The following is a 13,587-nucleotide window of genomic DNA, read 5'->3' on the forward strand; positions in this document are numbered from 1 at the left end:
GCTGAGGAAGGCTTTTCTTTCTGTCCTCTGGCTAGCGGGGGAGGTAAGCCAGGAGTTTCTTTCCTTGTGTGGTGAAGAGGTAAATTTTCAGAAATGTTGTCAACTCTCTGCGTGTTTGTTTCTGTGTTTCAATATAACCAATGACACGGTAGCCTGCAGGTGTTATTATGTTTCTGTTTCAGCTGTCACACAGCAGCACTGGTATAAAGTAGTGAAATGATTCAGGCTCTCAGTGCTCAACAATGCACAACAATGATGCAAGCCAGTTAGTCACCTGTGACAATCAGTCAAATCACACTGGTTTTACTCATGTAGGTCGAGCTGTCTGAGCAGAATTATAGAGATTTATCACACCTGTTCCCATGTGCTCAATACATACGCAGCATATAGGAACAGGAACAAGGTGCCATAGTGGTAGTCATCAGTATGCAACCAGGATTTTAGTAGTGCTGCATGCCACAACAGTGGTCCTAATATCTGTGTCTGTTTACTGGCAAGGAGGCCACACCACAAATATGACCAATTTTTTGCTGACAAACAAGAATCGTGAGAGAGAGAAAATGCTATTTGTTTAACAACATGGTTTTTCCTGGCTTTGCTCTGTAGTGGTTATAATGAGGTTTGTCAGAATGACCGATTAAAACCTTCCATCACCCTGAGACTGTTCACTCTCTCTCTCTTTTGGTCTCCCTCTGCCTTAATCTTTCTCAGTTTCCCCATGTGCAGGCTGTAAATAGAATCTGTCTCAATGATCTGCGGAGAAATTAAATGTGCCCACTCTGGCCCCAGTTTGCCTCTTGCTCTGCATAAATAATGGGATGTTTTTCATTGGTTGTCGAGCCATCATAAGTCCTTTTTGATGCATCATTCTCCAGGTGTCGTGCCATATTTTTTTCTGCTGTCTTGGAGCCTTACGGCTCACTCTCACACTCAAAGAAATAGAAATGTGCTTACCTGCCAATTAAAACTAAAACTATACTTGTTGTAAATTCATTGTAATTGCCATTTGTTTTAGTTGAAGGTTTTAATTTTTTTTTCCACTACTTTAATTAAAGCAGTGAGTATAAAGCCGTGCTAAATGCTAAAACAACAGTATAGCTGAGGTTGATGGAAATGTCATATGTTTAGCAAGTATTTGTCACAAACCCAATTTTTGTTATTGTCAAATCAGTTTAATTGAAGAATCATTTGACAGAAAGTGCAAACAGTATAACACCTTATTATAGTCTCTAGGTTTTTTCCAGTATATTCACCAATACACTGAGAGATAAAAGGAACAAAACTGAAACACACAAAAAACAAATATAGGAAACCCAGTAACACTCCGAAACCCTTTGACCAAACCTGCTCTGCTTTTTGATGGCAGTAGATGAAAACTCAGGTTGACCATGAACATCTGTACCAAATTTCCTGGAAATCCATCTAATGGTTGTTGAGATACTGAAGAGGTGGACTGACCGACCCTGGAGCCGCTAACGTCAGTAAAAGCTAACAACCTTTAGCTGATGATTCCTACATGAACACTCCTTCACTCCGAGTGGTTTTAGCAAAGCAGAGACATCTGTGAGAAGTTTTCCCTCTGATTTACTATATATACACACAACACAAGGTTTGTTTAGCATGTGTGGGGGGTATATCTGTGAGTGCAGTGTCTCAGTGCTGTCAGTGGGATCACGGTATTAGGTCTGCCAAACCGATGAAGTGGAACACTTGAGGTAAATGAGAGTGTTAAAATACATGAGAGAAGGGGACTGTGAGCAGAAAAAGGAAGCTTATTGCCGGCGGGTTACATTTCCTTTAAAACTGTATGAATAAGGAGGAAACTACGCCTCTTTTAAAGCTGAGCATCATATTCAGCCACTTAGATAACAAAGGAGCCTCAACAAATTGCCTCTTACGAAATAATGGGCAGATTTCTTTTATTCTTTTTGGGGAATTTAATAAATTTACACAATGCATGACATACTCTCATCAAATTATTAATAACATACAGTGTTTTCTTACCCTTAGTAGTATCAACACCTTACAGATAGTTTTGGTGTCATTTTCATTTTCTAATTTTAGTTTTTTCTCTACACACAAGCTATGTACCAGTTAGCCAGGATATCTCAAATTACAGACAGAAGTGGTTTCAACGTTTTACCTTCAGCAGCAAATAAAACCTAAAACTAACACATGGCTTGATTGAACGTTGTGGGAAAATATGTGACTGAACCTATTTAACCTTGTACTGAGCTTGTATTCACGCTTCACAGTGTAATTACACAGAGTGACTATTCTGGTTCTGGTTGCATGTAAATAACACAGATGAATTTGCAATCATATCCAAATGTTGCGTACAGAGTTGTGAAGTGGGAGGAATTTTTCTGTGAAAATCATGCTTATCTTTCCCATGACACAGTTGGATGGACATGAAACTCTCATGTCTGAACTGTTCGATTATGACCTGTGTTAGAAAAATGTCTGGTCCTTTGTTTAAAAAAAAAAAAAGGAACAAGCCCGTCACATTAAAACTTAAAGGGAGTCATTAACAAGGTACATTATGGTGCATAATCCAATCACCAAGTTTACAATGCTGCTAAAGATTATAATGTTGAGAAAACTGACAGTAATAATAACAATAATAATAATGATAATGATAATAATAGTTTTATCTATATAGCACTGTTAAAAACAGAGTTTACAAAGTGGGTCGACAGCAAAGCAAAGGCAACGACAACAATATAACAACAGAGAGCTGGACACTGAGGCTGAACTAAAGCAGGACAGAAACAAGGTGAAGGTAGACAGAAAAGACATAAATCTATTTAAACTGGTGGTCCTAACATAAACCTGTAGGATTTCTACATTATCTGTGTAAGTATAAACCTTTTCTGCATCAGCCCCAGTCTGCTGGTGGTATTTCTGTAATCACTGGGTGAGTTTGTGCCTTTTAGCATACTGGCTGTCAAAATCTCCAGGGTAGCTCCACTTTGATGTGTGTTTTCTTAACTGATAAACTAGGGATAGGGTAAAATAAATACATACATAAATAATGTCGTGGACTAGAAAGATCAGAAATGCCCGGCCTCTATCTCTGCCGAGAAGATTAAAGATAATCTTCACTTGAAAGCTTGAATTTTACATTTGACCCAAATGTGTCTCACAGCAAATGGTGGTGGTGGTGGTGGTGGTGGGGGGGTGATGCACAGAGTGGTCAGGCAGCATACTTTAGCATACTGAAAGACCTTAAATGTGGCATATATTTCTGTTAGAGGGAAGTTGTCTTATCTCGCGTGTCACAAGCTTATCAATCTGCAAACAGATCTCACATCAGCTGAGGTTCGCAAAAAATTAACTGAATAACAAAAACCGATCAAGGTGTCAGATGGTGGTAACAAGCCTTCGGGCTCTGTACAAGGAAAACTGACACCTTATCAGAGCTGAATTAAGATAACAGCGATAGCACCCCAGGCAACTGTTTGGGAGATATACTGCTTTTCATTGGTGCCGAAGGGGATGTCTCACCAGTGATACTTTACATCACCTGCTATATCACCTGCAGCCTCAGCAGCAGGGAAGTTCAGCGGGACGGAAAACTGTTCTTCTTCTTCTCAGTTATTCAGAATCTTTCGTCACATTCTCAAGTGTTTTAACAGTTTTCAAATGCGATGGGCCACTCTGGGAAACTAAGCAGGGCACAACTTGACTATGTTTTAAATGTAATAGTAATTCCAATGCATGTTGCAGTGACTTTATGAGTTAAAGCTACTGTGCCCCTACCTGTCCAGTGCTGACCCAGCCCAGACCTTAATGCAACAATGCAACAATATTTTGATTTAATCTCTGGAAGTGTTCACAAACGTGTTACATCGTGGTCTAGATGTGTTCATACACGTGTGTGTGTGTGATCAGAACTGTCATTCATGGTATCTCTCTTTATGTCAATAAAAAAATGTTGATTAGAAACTTAACTAAAAGGTACCATGTGGGGATGTAGGAAAAAAAAAAAACTGGTGCAGAAGCTAATGACTATGTGCTGATTTTTCTATTTTTTTTATTTTCAAACTTCATCTTTGACAGCTGCTGACTCAAGTGACATCACTAGAGGACATTTCATGCAGCCCCCTCTGGAGCCACAAAAGGCTTCAACTTTTCCACACTGCAGTGGTCCACCGCGACACCGAGCACAGTTTAATGTGTAAAGTCAGCACATATGACATTTCTCATACTCACTGACACAATGTTTCTCTTTCTCCTGCCTTTCCTCTCTCCCTCCATCTCAATATTAAACTGTTTGTTTCACTCATAGCTGATTTGATAAAACGTCATGTAAGAGCTCATTTGTAAATTAGCACATAGCTGATATAAGTGGTCTTTATTCAAATGAACATTACATAAATACTCAGCGCAGGGTTAGACCTATAGGTGTTTAAAATGGTATTAACACCCACTTCGCAATAACAGTTCATCACATAGTGACCGCATTAGCATACTATAAAGATCAACTCATGGAAGACATACTGAATGTAGAATATATGTTGTTATGATATGAAGTTGTTGCCGTGGCAGTTTTGCTGCAGGGTGCATGCTCTTCCTCTCACAGAAAGGTACCCATTCCATTACACCACTTTGGTGGCTTTTGCTTTCTAATTTTATACAGCTCCCACCAAAATTGTGTAATGCATCACCTCTGATAAAGCCTATTTATAATTTGAGGTGATTTTTCCTTTAAAGTCATTACGGTTCAGGACTACGCTGCAGGGGCGAGCTATTCCCAGACTGCTAGTGTTGGCTGTGTGTTTAATGGGGCCTAAGGGTGTTACAATAAGATTAAATGTGGCCAGTCAGGGCACCTACACATGTCACATAAAAAAGAACAAGGGCCATGGTGCATGACATTTATGAGATAGCTGGCCAAGCAGTGAGTGTTTGGGGATGCTGCTTGCTGTTTGTTGCAGGTGTCTGCTGCTCATGTAGAATGAAACTGACAGTTCGGTGACAGATCATAAAATGAACAGGGTGTGTTGCAAGATAATTACCTACAAGAACATCAGCTACATGCATAAACTCTCTTACAGTACAGATCATTTGCTCAAATTTTTTGCTCATTTTCTGAATGACATTTAATGTATTCTTGTTTTAACACATGCAATTAAAGTCATTTACAGGCACTTTGTCCATTTATCTATGCACAATCAATCCCTACCTACATGTTTAAGGAAATCAGTGACAGGAAGTCAGACATATGGTGGTTAATTACTGTAATCATAAATTAATCATGGCATTGGTGCAAAGATGATAAGAGCCTTTCTCTGAGGCCCCAGCATGTGTTATATGCTGGGACAAAGTGTTGCATGTTTATTCTCTTGTGTAATTCTAAAGGAGCTTTTACACATGGAGTTGATTTTATCCGACACAAAGAGAACTACTCAGCCTGCGAAAAAACAGCATCGTAATGGCTTCTGTCGTTGTTGTACAACTTTTGAACAAACAACTCCGACGATGTCATCTGGGTTATCTCAGTTTAAAACTGAGATACAGAAAGACTGTGTTACAAAGGAGCTATTTATAAGTTTTGCTATAGCTACATAGCCAGCGTAAGCATGAACAGCTGTTTACCTATCAGTCTAGAAGAAGCGTTGCAAGTTCAACATCAAACTTCATTCCTTTACTCGCCAAGAGCTGTCTCCAAGGTTAACTTTTGTCTCTATCACGTCTTTTCTCCTACAGAAGTTAGCATGCTAACCAGCTAGCGTTGGCCCTTCTTGTTTTCAGGTAGGGACTCACTGGAGCCTCCAATCTGCCCTGAAGACATAGCACTGCTCAGAGGGTGTATTATAACCTCTTGTCTTTTAAATGACACAATGGCTGAAGCTTCTATCAAGGGACAATCCCCACCACCTGTTCCTGACAAGAAGCCACGTTAGGCGGCAGAGAAAACCTACAAATAGCCTGTTTAAAGAAGTGGGCATTTAGGAGGCACATAGAAGCTGGTATTTATAAAAGTATAGCATGTTGAGATTGAGGGTAACAAGGACTCAGGTAAAACAATGTATATCAGATTTGATTTTAATCATTCCTTTAGTTTCGCAGACAGCAGCAAAAATGTGACGTTGAAATACGTTGAAATACCTGTAGCCTACAAACAAAAACATATCCTGGATAAATAGAAAATAAAAAGCTATTGAGGATGGTGAACTGAACTGAACTGAGTGTGAATGTGTTTTTATGTCTTTATGTATAGGCTACATGTGTGCACGTGCTCGTTGTGCGCCATAGATCAGACACCCAGCAACACGGGTGATTTGTGTCGTCATGCACATGTTGTGGTGACAAAAAGGGGAAGTCATCTATCATGAGGAGAATAACTACAGCCTGTGGAATGACAGCACCACATACACGGAGCCCGATACAGCCGACCTTTGGCACTCGAATCACAAATCAGAGTTAAACAGAGACGCTCTGCAGTACTTCTCTCCAGTTGTCATGATGTTAGCGTAGAGACATAAATAAGATTACCAGCTTGTGTAAAGCATAGATTTTAGACCTGTAGTACTGACTTGCTAAAATAATATACTTGATTTATTCCTCCCCTCACAGCTACTGACTGGTGTTCTCAGTGTTTTCGCTTGGGGGGTCATGAGCCTTGAGGTAACCTTGGAGTTTGTAACAAAACCAGAGAGTGTGCTTTTAAACAACAACCATCAAATCCTCCAGTGTTTTAAAATGAAACACACTGCAACACCACAGATCCCAGTAACAATCAGCGCTGTGTGTGGCCCAGCACTCCTGCTGTGGGAGTTATGAATGATGATGCACATTGTGGAGCCATTTTGGTGTTGGCGATGGTTGTGAGTCCCTCTAAGTCTGTGCAAACCAGTGACCTTGTGGCTGAATATGGTTGGTTTCTGCTGGAAGAAGCACAACAGCCACAAACCACAGGGGTTCGGTAAATACCTGGCACTGTAAACGGTAAATTACGCTTGGAACAAAAGAAGCAGGTCAGGTGGATAACAGGGAGCCATTCCAGACAATTTAACAGTCACCTCAGGAAGCACATCTTCTTTCTTTCTGGCCTCTGCCTGCTGTTTCTCTCAACCTTCCAGCTTTTCCACCACATCAGGCTAGAGGCTGTATCAGTGGTTAACACAACTTCGTCTTCCTGGTAAACAAAATGGAATTTTTAGACAGAGCTGGCAGTTGTGGTGACAGCTCATTTCCTGTATGGACTCACAGCCTCTGATTCTCTCTATTGTGTTTAACTGATGTGATCGGAGAGAAATACTTAAATTTGTTCTCCCTAATTTTTCCTCCTACATCTGACATCTGGTTAGATACACTGGGTTGTTATGCAACAACAGCACTGACACCCTGACTACATTGTTATAACACCTTACCATGTGTCTGTCAGCTGGTAAACATGCACCCTCCAGTGACTTTCATCTAATTGCCACATTGTGACTGACTTGATTCCACACATTTAATCCTACAAAATCAGCGATGACAGCTCACACGGATAGATAATGTCATTTCTATAGATACACAATCCACCACACTTACACTCAGTAATCAACAAACGCATGTTCATTTGCTCACTCTGCTGCACACACATCCAAGTGGAGACATGCTTGACAGTGAGTATTGCTCCTTGTTACCTACATGGCTTCTCTGTTGACGCAGAACGTTGATGATTTGACACGAGTCTGGATCCGAGTCGATTTAAAATTCAGTTGGAGCTGTTGTCACGGGGCAAAGTAATATGTGAACCCTGACCTAAACGTTTTAGGATCAACATGAACTAACTGCCAGATACACATGGCTCACTTTTTTTTTAAAATTTATACTATATGTTTAAATATGATTTTAGATTAAAACAAGCCCCTGAGCTGCAAGTGTAATTATCGCAATTAAAATTTCCATATTGAAGTGTTACCTATACTTATAAATGATAGAAAAAAATGCAACATAATCAGTTTGAGATACTATGAGCAGAAAGACATTAACTGCTTTTAACTCATTAAATAATTAACTTCAGAGAGAGAGAGATGAAAATTGTTAATGCTCTAATTAAAGCTGCTTTTGTAGAGATTTCAGTAAGGTTTCATTTTCATAGCTGGCTTATGACTATAACTGAAAAGTTTCTTGCATGTCCACTGGGAAGGATCTCACAAATCATGCACCTGGCATCACATGATCAGCTATCATACAATAATATGAAGACTGAATGTATTATACTGAATGTATGAATACTAAATTAACTGGATGGGAATTAACAGGATTATTATATCCTGAGAACAACATGTTAGTCTGAATTAGTAAAACCACATTTGAAGAGCAGGGCCCTGGTCTCTGGATGGGTATTATTCACAAAGCCTTTACAAAAACATATGTGTTTTTGTAATATGTTGCATAGATTATTAAAGATAGCATGATAACTTAATTGCAATGAATTTCTGATTGAGAGGGGTGGCTGTGGCTGAAGTGGTTGAGCACGTTGTCTATGAATTGTAGTTTTTGTGGTTTGAGCCCAGGTATGTCCTATCCAATGTGTGCAAAATTTCCCCTATGCAAAACACTGAATCCCAAATTGCATATATATATATATATATATATATATATATATATATATATATATGTATATTGTAAACATTTTAGTAAATTTGGAAAAAAAAATTTATTGACATTTGTTGATGTATGAACAAACAAAAAAGTTTTTGTTTGTAGCTCCACACTCACAATTACATCACATTAGAATGCAGTTGATTCACAGACTAAATTACAGTCTGTCAGCATGGGCAGCTTTTAATGGAAGAAAAACAATATGACAGAAAAACAAAGATGTAGTAGTACACAGTCTTTCTGTGTGTGTCTGTGTTACCCTGCATGCCTTTGTTACCAGGGCATTGCTGATTCACATTTTCAGGCTGGCTGGAAGATTTGGGTGGAGGATGTTAATGAGTAAACATTACCCTTAAACAACCATGGTGTTGTTGGGGAAGGCACAAATGTTCCAGCTGAGTAACTAATTGACACACAGTCAAACACTGGTTCAATATGCTCCGAGGCAATGTATTCAGCAAACCTTCTTTGCATTAAAACTTAAAGTGGCCTTGTACGACCCATATTATTGCCATTACTGGTGTGACTGCCTTCTCCAGTTTGAGAAAGATCAGTAAACTATCCTGTAGTTTAAAAAGCAACTGTGCAGACAGTTAATGTTGTTTCCTGCTTGAACACAAGCTTTCACTTAAGTATTAGCCCTTTCAGCACCATGGAGAACACCATCATCTCCAGATGGGATCAGCACCAAGGACAGCACCAGTGTTTTCTAGTCAATTTTTTGTTTAATCAGCTAAGGAGAATGGATTCTGGGAATTTCAAAATTGAGGGTATTTTTTTTACATTCACGGTTCAAATAAAATTACAGCTCAGCTGGTTTTGATCTAGATAAAATGCCTTATTACTATCTCCTGGATGGCTGCCAATGTGCCTAGAAGTCAGCTGTCTTACATCTTACATTTGGTCTTAAAATAACATGCACATTACAGACTATTTAGGTTTGTATTACTCTCAAACCCCCTTCCTTCTCAGGAGCCACATAAAGCACTTATGATTAAATTTTCTTTTAAGTAATTGACCCTTTGCTAATATCCACTCCCCTTAGCTACTGCCACTATATACATGTCAATTTTAAGTTCTTGCATAGCACATATCCAGTGATAATGGTGCCAGATTTACCACATGAAATTCTTTATTTTTGAATCAATATCTTGATTGAATTTATTAAGAGGCAGATGAAAAAGCAGGATTCTTATTTTGTCAGTGTTTCCTTTCAAGAATAAAAGGCTTTGAGACCTTAATGTGTTTGGCAAAAACATAGCCTAACTCTGTCTTGGCTAATGCTAGCTAGGGTACCTTGAATCCAATAGAGAGCAGGACAGAGTTACTAACACTAGCCTAAACATTGATAACATCCGGGACTGTTTTCCACAGAGCAGGCAAATACTACACAGTCAATGTTCTAGTAATAAAAAGGGCTTTTGTTTAAAGTAATTTGTAACCTCACAAACTCATGTAGTTAGTAAAGAGGTGTTCATTAGTGTTTGAAGTTATGCTTGGTTATCAAAGTTTGTCAGCTATTTGATGTAGATTATATGCTAACATTAACTTCTTACACTAGAGCATTTAAATTCATTACAAATCTATTTTAAACCTTTTCAATGCCCACACAAGTCTCACGTCTATAGCCCCCATAATCACTGCTTTAGCATGTTGAGAAATCCAAAGCTGGAGCCTGATAGTTTAGGAGACAATAGTCATACACACAAGGGCTTAATTTGTAGTGCAATGCACAAAGTTGCACATTTAATATTTTGTTGTAGTGCAAGTGTACAGCATATTCTATTCATTATGCCGTAGGACTGACTGATATGGAGATATGTAACAGGGGCGGGTTGGCAGCATAACTGTTTCAAGTGAAATACTGAAAGTTTTCAGAGTTTCCAGCATGTTGAGAAATTAAAGCCGCCTCTTCAGACTGTGCCCATTACATTGGCGTCTGATTGTGGTGCATCACTCAAGCTGCAAGGCTGCATCAACCCCCTCCCGTCAAACTCCGCCACATGCTGAGGCCTGGGTTACTCTCGACTCCCTCACAATATGGCTGCCTGGTGCGCTGCGTGCACATACAGACATCAATTAGAGAAAGGTTACCTTGCCTTGCTGCTGGCTGGTTGTGTTTCTGGCTCCAAAAGAGGCAGACAGCAAAAATATATTTGAGAGGAAGAGAGGACTTTTGTGGGCAATTTAATTCCACCCTCTTACCCCTCCCACCACTATTACCACCAGCACCACCACCATCACTATTGCTCTCTATTTTCCAAATCCAGCCAAGTGTTTTGATTTTCAAAAGGTCACCTTCCAGCTCGTTGTTTCCTCTCAGATTCTTCCTAAACAATAAGAGTGCAAACATAGAACAGACATGAATATTTACCTGGGAAGTTTAGAGAAGGTGTGCATCTGACAAAATGCAAATCTAAGTCTGTGTAATGAACTCCTTTGGGTTTCAGTGGTATTATTTAATTAGGCATGGTGGTATTGGGTTCAATATTTGAGAGGAGAGGGGTTGTGTTTATGCCACCGGATATTTACTGGAGCAGTGGAGGTTAAAATCTTAAACTCGTCTCCTTCTTTGTTCATCAGATTAGACTTCCGTGCCACCACCACAGGCAAATGGTAGAACTGGCATCAAAGTATTAATTATAGAAAAGTACTATTTGTTGCAAGGTTGGAGGGAATGTGCATGTATGTGTGTTTTTTGTAATACTTCCTGTGACAGTGTGTGTGTGTGTGTGTGTGTGTGCCTGTTTGTGTTCCTGCAGGAACAGGAGTGTGAGCACTAAAAAGACTGACTATCATCCTGTTTGTGAAATCCATTTCCAAAAGTTAGAAGGTTATCAACACACATTTTTGCGTAGGGGGATGGAGTCATAACCCCTAATTTCTTGAGCAGTGACCAGAGCTTTTCGATGTAGAAGTGGTGACTTTTCCTTCGTGGCAGTGACTGTGGATTTAATTCTAGTGCTGGGCTTGTTTCATTTCATTGCTTGTGACTACTTCCAAAAATTAGTAGTTTGCTTTTAAATGGTTCAAAACCAAAATGAAAGAAACAACATCCATCTCACCCTCTTTGTTCATTCATAACTACAAGTTTAACACTCCCTTTTTGGATTTATGAATTATGGTTTATCTGAAGGTCCAACATTCACTTTATGTAGAGTAAAAGGACCACAATTTATTAATTAGTTGGACTTGTTAAGATGAAAGTAAAAATTGAAATGTGTTTCAGAGAGTTTTTTCAAGTGTTTAATCAGGGTATTGCTTTGAAAACATTCAGATGTTTAAATGAAAATGCACAGTTTCATTTTTGTTTATGATCAAAACTGACCAAAGTGATTATATTCTAAAAAAGATATTTTTTTTCAATTGTTGAAAACATTTGTAAAGTTCTTTTCCTCTAGCATTTTCTGAACTGTTGAACTTCTGAATTCCTACGCATAAGAGAACTGTATTATGAAAATCAGCTGTTTGAGTCATAAAGGGCTGTTTGAGGACAAAGATAAAGCAGTGAAAATATTCAAACTATGGTGTGCATTTACACTAATATTGTTTTTGTAGGTGGGCATTTCTTAAGGCTAAAATATGAAATTTGAATCTCCTGCCTGCTTCTCCAAACTGGTAGGGTGCTGAGCTGAATTACTGCAGGTAATACAGTGACTATGGATAAGCAGCCTACCTCACACAGCCCCACGTCAAATAACCCAAACTATTACTTTAAGTTGCTGTTTTAAAAAAAATCATTAAGCTTTAAAGCAAGCAGGGTAATAAAAGCAATACATTTGTTTTTGAGAGTGGAGGGGTTTAAATTGGTCTGAGTCAAATCATTTGTGTTTTTAAAATGGATCTTAAGTGAACTGAACAAAAAAAAAATGCAGGTAAGAAGGGCAGCTTCAGCTTCTTGACCCTGTCACACATTGCACAGTGAAACTCATTACAACTTTTTGGCTTGAATCTTTACTTAGGTCGATGTCGTCTTATAATTATTATTATTACACTTGGTTATAACATCTTTGGCAACTGGACAACTCAGGGGCTTTACATTGTGCAGTCTTGTCTGTTAAAGAAAGAGTAATCTAATGACAGTCTAATGAGAACTGTGCTCATGGTTCATTGGGGTGAATGTCACAACTGAGTTCATATGAAAATCCTATTATGTTTCTGGCAAGCGCTCATCTTTGGGCTGACAATGGCTGAGTGTGGGGCAGGAGAAAAGGAAAAGAGGGGGAACATACAAAAGAACCAGAAAACGATGGAAACACAGAAAATGAAAGGGAGTGAGTGGGATTTGAAAGAAGATTAAAAGGATTGAGACAGAGGCAGAACAGAATCAGGTCGGAGAAGCTGACAATGCAGCAACATTTTCATGTGAGCCAGCACAGATGAAAAGTTACGGCAAAAAGCGGAAGAGGAACAAAGAGCAAAGAAATGAGAAAGGAAGCAATGAAAAGGAGGAAGACAGCAGAGGACAGAGAATTGACTAAGGGGCAGCAACCCACAGGGTGACGTAGGGTAGACAGTAGAGGTCCACATTTCAGGACGCAGGACAGAAAAGGACGAGTGTGGACACATCTGTGTGGATGCAGCCAGCCGTGTGAAGCCGACGCTCCATGAGGTCACCTGTCAGAGTGGGGACTGCTGGGAACAGGGGCAAGGGCAGCACCACAGGAGGCAGGTATCCAGACAGTTGTAGAGAAAAAAAAAACGAGGCAGGGAAACAAAGGGTGAGGGGAAATAAATGCAGGCAGAATGGGAAACACATCAAACAAGAAGATTGCAGGGCATAGTGGAGAGGGGGAGAATTCAGCCTCCCACAAAGCTAAAAAAAGAAATAGCTGTTAATACTAACAACCTCATGAGTTTCTTTAACGACATAATTCTAACTAATAGATGAACCCTTAAAAACAACTGTAAAACTTGATATATATTTAGACAGATTTTCTCCCATTGACCTTGCCCAACTAATTAAAAGTTCCTTCATCTAAACCA

The sequence above is a fragment of the Trachinotus anak genome, unplaced genomic scaffold, assembly GCF_046630095.1.
Source record: "Trachinotus anak isolate AG129_WGS33_773 ecotype Australia unplaced genomic scaffold, CSIRO_AGI_Tana_v1 ptg000001l, whole genome shotgun sequence".
NCBI classification, from domain to species: domain Eukaryota; kingdom Metazoa; phylum Chordata; class Actinopteri; order Carangiformes; family Carangidae; genus Trachinotus; species Trachinotus anak.